Source organism: Salmo salar, unplaced genomic scaffold (genome assembly GCF_965601325.2).
Source record: "Salmo salar unplaced genomic scaffold, fSalSal1 ptg000615l, whole genome shotgun sequence".
Classification (NCBI taxonomy): Eukaryota; Metazoa; Chordata; class Actinopteri; order Salmoniformes; family Salmonidae; genus Salmo; species Salmo salar.
The window spans coordinates 1-7,931 of NW_027675441.1; the positions used below are offsets into that span (position 1 = coordinate 1).

General features: G+C 43.9%; 1 long non-coding RNA gene across 1 annotated transcript; it reads left to right on the forward strand.

Annotated features, from left to right (window-relative positions):
- The first annotated feature begins 126 nt into the window (after window positions 1–126).
- LOC145876892 (uncharacterized) lies at window positions 127–1,570 on the forward strand. The gene is made up of 3 exons (XR_014391554.1): window positions 127–356; window positions 482–541; window positions 773–1,570. It is a non-coding gene; the product is annotated as an uncharacterized LOC145876892 (long non-coding RNA).
- Window positions 1,571–7,931: the final 6,361 nt, after the last annotated feature.

Genomic DNA, 7,931 nt, shown 5'->3' on the forward strand with positions numbered 1-7,931 from the left:
TCTCTCTGTCTCTCTCTCTCTCTGTCTCTGTCTCTCTCTGTCTCTCTCTCTCTCTGTCTCTCTCTGTCCCTCTCTCTCTCTCTCTGTCCCTCCTCTCTCTCTCTGTCCCTCTGTTCCTCTCTCTGTCTCTCTCTCTGTCTCTCTCTCTGTCTCTCTCTGTCTCTCTGTCTCTCTCTCTCTCTCTCTCTGTCTCCAGAGTTATCAGTCTCTCTCCAGTATCAGTGTATCTTCAGACTTACCCAGCATCGTTGTCCGTCCTCTTCAGTACTTTGGAGATGTGAGTGAGACTGTGTCTGAACTGAGAGAGAAACTAGAAGACTTCCTTAAAGGAGAATGGACCAAGATCTCCACTACAGGTGTGTTGAAAACAATCAGAACATCAACTTTAGACCATTGAAAGTTCCCTACTAGTCATATACATGTGGAATATGGTATGATGATAACATTCCCTCTCTCTGTCAATGTGTTTGTGTGTCTGTAGTGAATATAGTGGAGGTTGTTCTGCCTCCAGAGCCCAAGACCAGAGAACAGTTGTTACAATGTGAGTCTCTTTATTGTGAAGTAACTAACAGTCTCTTTTTACTGCCACTCCTAACAATCCCTCTAGAAATATATAGCAATAGTAGATCTAATCAAAGACTGGGTATCTATCTGACTCCTCATATTTCTCTGATTTGATCTCTGCTGTGCTCTAATCAAAGACAGGGTAGATACAGTATCTGACTTAACTTATTGTTCTGACTCCCCTCATTGGTCTCTGCTCTTCTCCCAGATTCCTGTCAGCTCACACTGGACCCAAACACAGCACACACACTCCTCTCTCTGTCTGAAGGGAACAGAAAGGTGACCTATACAGGCCAAGTCCAACCATATCCTGACCATCCAGACAGATTCACCAACCAGTACCAGGTTCTGTGTAGAGAGGGTCTGTCTGGACGCTGTTACTGGGAGGTGGAGTGGACTGGTGTTGTTATTACAGCAGTCTCATATAAAGACATCAGCAGAACAGGGAGAGATAATATATTTGGATACAATAACAAGTCCTGGAGTTTACACCGCTCTAGAGGTGGTTATTGTTGCAGACACAATGATGTTGAGACTGAAGTATCAGGCCCTCAGTCCTCCAGAGTAGGAGTGTACCTGGATCACAAGGCAGGTACTCTGTCCTTCTACAGTGTCTCTGACACAATGACCCTCCTCCACAGAGTCCAGACCACATTCACTCAGCCCCTCTATCCTGGGTTTAGTATCTATAATAGTACTGCTGAGCTGGTTAAACTGTAGTAGGGTCCACATAGATACTAGTCATGCTGGTGTAGTCTATAGCTGAGCTGGTTAAACTGTAGTAGGATCCACATAGATACTAGTCATGCTGGTGTAATCTATAGCTGAGCTGGTTAAACTGTAGTAGGGGCCACATAGATACTAGTCACGCTGGTGTAGTCTATAGCTGAGCTGGTTAAACTGTAGTAGGGTCCACATAGATACTAGTCATGCTGGTGTAGTCTATAGCTGAGCTGGTTAAACTGTAGTAGGGTCCACATAGATACTAGTCATGCTGGTGTAGTCTATAGCTGAGCTGGTTAAACTGTAGTAGGGTCCACATAGATACTAGTCATGCTGGTGTAGTCTATAGCTGAGCTGGTTAAACTGTAGTAGGGTCCACATAGATACTAGTCATGCTGGTGTAGTCTATAGCTGAGCTGGTTAAACTGTAGTAGGGTCCACATAGATACTAGTCATGCTGGTGTAGTCTATAGCTGAGCTGGTTAAACTGTAGTAGGGTCCACATAGATACTAGTCATGCTGGTGTAGTCTATAGCTGAGCTGGTTAAACTGTAGTAGGGTCCACATAGATACTAGTCATGCTGGTGTAGTCTATAGCTGAGCTGGTTAAACTGTAGTAGGGTCCACATAGATACTAGTCATGCTGGTGTAGTCTATAGCTGAGCTGGTTAAACTGTAGTAGGGTCCACATAGATACTAGTCATGCTGGTGTAGTCTATAGCTGAGCTGGTTAAACTGTAGTAGGGTCCACATAGATACTAGTCATGCTGGTGTAGTCTATAGCTGAGCTGGTTAAACTGTAGTAGGGTCCACATAGATACTAGTCATGCTGGTGTAGTCTATAGCTGAGCTGGTTAAACTGTAGTAGGGTCCACATAGATACTAGTCATGCTGGTGTAGTCTATAGCTGAGCTGGTTAAACTGTAGTAGGGTCCACATAGATACTAGTCATGCTGGTGTAGTCTATAGCTGAGCTGGTTAAACTGTAGTAGGGTCCACATAGATACTAGTCATGCTGGTGTAGTCTATAGCTGAGCTGGTTAAACTGTAGTAGGGTCCACATAGATACTAGTCATGCTGGTGTAGTCTATAGCTGAGCTGGTTAAACTGTAGTAGGGTCCACATAGATACTAGTCATGCTGGTGTAGTCTATAGCTGAGCTGGTTAAACTGTAGTAGGGTCCACATAGATACTAGTCATGCTGGTGTAGTCTATAGCTGACCTGGTTAAACTGTAGTAGGGTCCACATAGATACTAGTCATGCTGGTGTAGTCTATAGCTGAGCTGGTTAAACTGTAGTAGGGTCCACATAGATACTAGTCATGCTGGTGTAGTCTATAGCTGAGCTGGTTAAACTGTAGTAGGGTCCACATAGATACTAGTCATGCTGGTGTAGTCTATAGCTGAGCTGGTTAAACTGTAGTAGGGTCCACATAGATACTAGTCATGCTGGTGTACTCTATAGCTGAGCTGGTTAAACTGTAGTAGGGTCCACATAGATACTAGTCATGCTGGTGTAGTCTATAGCTGAGCTGGTTAAACTGTAGTAGGGTCCACATAGATACTAGTCATGCTGGTGTAGTCTATAGCTGAGCTGGTTAAACTGTAGTAGGGTCCACATAGATACTAGTCACGCTGGTGTAGTCTATAGCTGAGCTGGTTAAACTGTAGTAGGGTCCACATAGATACTAGTCATGCTGGTGTAGTCTATAGCTGAGCTGGTTAAACTGTAGTAGGGTCCACATAGATACTAGTCATGCTGGTGTAGTCTATAGCTGAGCTGGTTAAACTGTAGTAGGGTCCACATAGATACTAGTCATGCTGGTGTAGTCTATATCTGAGCTGGTTAAACTGTAGTAGGGTCCACATAGATACTAGTCACGCTGGTGTAGTCTATAGCTGAGCTGGGTAAACTGTAGTAGGGTCCACATAGATACTAGTCATGCTGGTGTAGTCTATAGCTGAGCTGGTTAAACTGTAGTAGGGTCCACATAGATACTAGTCATGCTGATGTAGTCTATAGCTGAGCTGGTTAAACTGTAGTAGGGTCCACATAGATACTAGTCATGCTGGTGTAGTCTATAGCTGAGCTGGTTAAACTGTAGTAGGGTCCACATAGATACTAGTCATGCTGGTGTAGTCTATAGCTGAGCTGGTTAAACTGTAGTAGGGTCCACATAGATACTAGTCATGCTGGTGTAGTCTATAGCTGAGCTGGTTAAACTGTAGTAGGGTCCACATAGATACTAGTCATGCTGGTGTAGTCTATAGCTGAGCTGGTTAAACTGTAGTAGGGTCCACATAGATACTAGTCATGCTGGTGTAGTCTATAGCTGAGCTGGTTAAACTGTAGTAGGGTCCACATAGATACTAGTCATGCTGGTGTAGTCTATAGCTGAGCTGGTTAAACTGTAGTAGGGTCCACATAGATACTAGTCATGCTGGTGTAGTCTATAGCTGAGCTGGTTAAACTGTAGTAGGGTCCACATAGATACTAGTCATGCTGGTGTAGTCTATAGCTGAGCTGGTTAAACTGTAGTAGGGTCCACATAGATACTAGTCATGCTGGTGTAGTCTATATCTGAGCTGGTTAAACTGTAGTAGGGTCCACATAGATACTAGTCATGCTGGTGTAGTCTATAGCTGAGCTGGTTAAACTGTTGTAGGGTCCACATAGATACTAGTCATGCTGGTGTAGTCTATAGCTGAGCTGGTTAAACTGTAGTAGGGTCCACATAGATACTAGTCATGCTGGTGTAGTCTATAGCTGAGCTGGTTAAACTGTAGTAGGGTCCACATAGATACTAGTCATGCTGGTGTAGTCTATAGCTGAGCTGGTTTAAACTGTAGTAGGGTCCACATAGATACTAGTCATGCTGGTGTAGTCTATAGCTGAGCTGGTTAAACTGTAGTAGGGTCCACATAGATACTAGTCATGCTGGTGTAGTCTATAGCTGAGCTGGTTAAACTGTACTAGGGTCCACATAGATACTAGTCATGCTGGTGTAGTCTATAGCTGAGCTGGTTAAACTGTAGTAGGGTCCACATAGATACTAGTCATGCTGGTGTAGTCTATAGCTGAGCTGGTTAAACTGTAGTAGGGTCCACATAGATACTAGTCATGCTGGTGTAGTCTATAAATGAGCTGGTTAAACTGTAGTAGGGTCCACATAGATACTAGTCATGCTGGTGTAGTCTATAGCTGAGCTGGTTAAACTGTAGTAGGGTCCACATAGATACTAGTCATGCTGGTGTAGTCTATAGCTGAGCTGGTTAAACTGTAGTAGGGTCCACATAGATACTAGTCATGCTGGTGTAGTCTATAGCTGAGCTGGTTAAACTGTAGTAGGGTCCACATAGATACTAGTCATGCTGGTGTAGTCTATAGCTGAGCTGGTTAAACTGTAGTAGGGTCCACATAGATACTAGTCACGCTGGTGTAGTCTATAGCTGAGCTGGTTAAACTGTAGTAGGGTCCACATAGATACTAGTCATGCTGGTGTAGTCTATAGCTGAGCTGGTTAAACTGTAGTAGGGTCCACATAGATACTAGTCATGCTGGTGTAGTCTATAGCCGAGCTGGTTAAACTGTAGTAGGGTCCACATAGATACTAGTCATGCTGGTGTAGTCTATAGCCGAGCTGGTTAAACTGTAGTAGGGTCCACATAGATACTAGTCATGCTGGTGTAGTCTATAGCCGAGCTGGTTAAACTGTAGTAGGGTCCACATAGATACTAGTCATGCTGGTGTAGTCTATAGCCGAGCTGGTTAAACTGTAGTAGGGTCCACATAGATACTAGTCATGCTGGTGTAGTCTATAGCTGAGCTGGTTAAACTGTAGTAGGGTCCACATAGATACTAGTCATGCGGGTGTAGTCTATAGCTGAGCTGGTTAAACTGTAGTAGGGTCCACATAGATACTAGTCATGCGGGTGTAGTCTATAGCTGAGCTGGTTAAACTGTAGTAGGGTCCACATAGATACTAGTCATGCTGGTGTAGTCTATAGCTGAGCTGGTTAAACTGTAGTAGGGTCCACATAGATACTAGTCATGCTGGTGTAGTCTATAGCTGAGCTGGTTAAACTGTAGTAGGGTCCACATAGATACTAGTCATGCTGGTGTAGTCTATAGCTGAGCTGGTTAAACTGTAGTAGGGTCCACATAGATACTAGTCATGCTGGTGTAGTCTATAGCTGAGCTGGTTAAACTGTAGTAGGGTCCACATAGATACTAGTCATGCTGGTGTAGTCTATAGCTGAGCTGGTTAAACTGTAGTAGGGTCCACATAGATACTAGTCATGCTGGTGTAGTCTATAGCTGAGCTGGTTAAACTGTAGTAGGGTCCACATAGATACTAGTCATGCTGGTGTAGTCTATAGCTGAGCTGGTTAAACTGTAGTAGGGTCCACATAGATACTAGTCATGCTGGTGTAGTCTATAGCTGAGCTGGTTAAACTGTAGTAGGGTCCACATAGATACTAGTCACGCTGGTGTAGTCTATAGCTGAGCTGGTTAAACTGTAGTAGGGTCCACATAGATACTAGTCACGCTGGTGTAGTCTATAGCTGAGCTGGTTAAACTGTAGTAGGGTCCACATAGATACTAGTCACGCTGGTGTAGTCTATAGCTGAGCTGGTTAAACTGTAGTAGGGTCCACATAGATACTAGTCACGCTGGTGTAGTCTATAGCTGAGCTGGTTAAACTGTAGTAGGGTCCACATAGATACTAGTCATGCTGGTGTAGTCTATAGCTGAGCTGGTTAAACTGTAGTAGGGTTCACATAGATACTAGTCATGCTGGTGTAGTCTATAGCTGAGCTGGTTAAACTGTAGTAGGGTCCACATAGATACTAGTCATGCTGGTGTAGTCTATAGCTGAGCTGGTTAAACTGTAGTAGGGTCCACATAGATACTAGTCATGCTGGTGTAGTCTGTAGCTGAGCTGGTTAAACTGTAGTAGGGTCCACATAGATACTAGTCATGCTGGTGTAGTCTATAGCTGAGCTGGTTAAACTGTAGTAGGGTCCACATAGATACTAGTCACGCTGGTGTAGTCTATAGCTGAGCTGGTTAAACTGTAGTAGGGTCCACATAGATACTAGTCACGCTGGTGTAGTCTATAGCTGAGCTGGTTAAACTGTAGTAGGGTCCACATAGATACTAGTCATGCTGGTGTAGTCTATAGCTGAGCTGGTTAAACTGTAGTAGGGTCCACATAGATACTAGTCATGCTGGTGTAGTCTATAGCTGAGCTGGTTAAACTGTAGTAGGGTCCACATAGATACTAGTCATGCTGGTGTAGTCTATAGCTGAGCTGGTTAAACTGTAGTAGGGTCCACATAGATACTAGTCATGCTGGTGTAGTCTATAGCTGAGCTGGTTAAACTGTAGTAGGGTCCACATAGATACTAGTCATGCTGGTGTAGTCTATAGCTGAGCTGGTTAAACTGTAGTAGGGTCCACATAGATACTAGTCATGCTGATGTAGTCTATAGCTGAGCTGGTTAAACTGTAGTAGGGTCCACATAGATACTAGTCATGCTGGTGTAGTCTATAGCTGAGCTGGTTAAACTGTAGTAGGGTCCACATAGATACTAGTCATGCTGGTGTAGTCTATAGCTGAGCTGGTTAAACTGTAGTAGGGTCCACATAGATACTAGTCATGCTGGTGTAGTCTATAGCTGAGCTGGTTAAACTGTAGTAGGGTCCACATAGATACTAGTCATGCTGGTGTAGTCTATAGCTGAGCTGGTTAAACTGTAGTAGGGTCCACATAGATACTAGTCATGCTGGTGTAGTCTATAGCTGAGCTGGTTAAACTGTAGTAGGGTCCACATAGATACTAGTCATGCTGGTGTAGTCTATAGCTGAGCTGGTTAAACTGTAGTAGGGTCCACATAGATACTAGTCATGCTGGTGTAGTCTATAGCTGAGCTGGTTAAACTGTAGTAGGGTCCACATAGATACTAGTCATGCTGGTGTAGTCTATAGCTGAGCTGGTTAAACTGTAGTAGGGTCCACATAGATACTAGTCATGCTGGTGTAGTCTATAGCTGAGCTGGTTAAACTGTAGTAGGGTCCACATAGATACTAGTCATGCTGGTGTAGTCTATAGCTGAGCTGGTTAAACTGTTGTAGGGTCCACATAGATACTAGTCATGCTGGTGTAGTCTATAGCTGAGCTGGTTAAACTGTAGTAGGGTCCACATAGATACTAGTCATGCTGGTGTAGTCTATAGCTGAGCTGGTTAAACTGTAGTAGGGTCCACATAGATACTAGTCATGCTGGTGTAGTCTATAGCTGAGCTGGTTTAAACTGTAGTAGGGTCCACATAGATACTAGTCATGCTGGTGTAGTCTATAGCTGAGCTGGTTAAACTGTAGTAGGGTCCACATAGATACTAGTCATGCTGGTGTAGTCTATAGCTGAGCTGGTTAAACTGTACTAGGGTCCACATAGATACTAGTCATGCTGGTGTAGTCTATAGCTGAGCTGGTTAAACTGTAGTAGGGTCCACATAGATACTAGTCATGCTGGTGTAGTCTATAGCTGAGCTGGTTAAACTGTAGTAGGGTCCACATAGATACTAGTCATGCTGGTGTAGTCTATAGCTGAGCTGGTTAAACTGTAGTAGGGTCCACA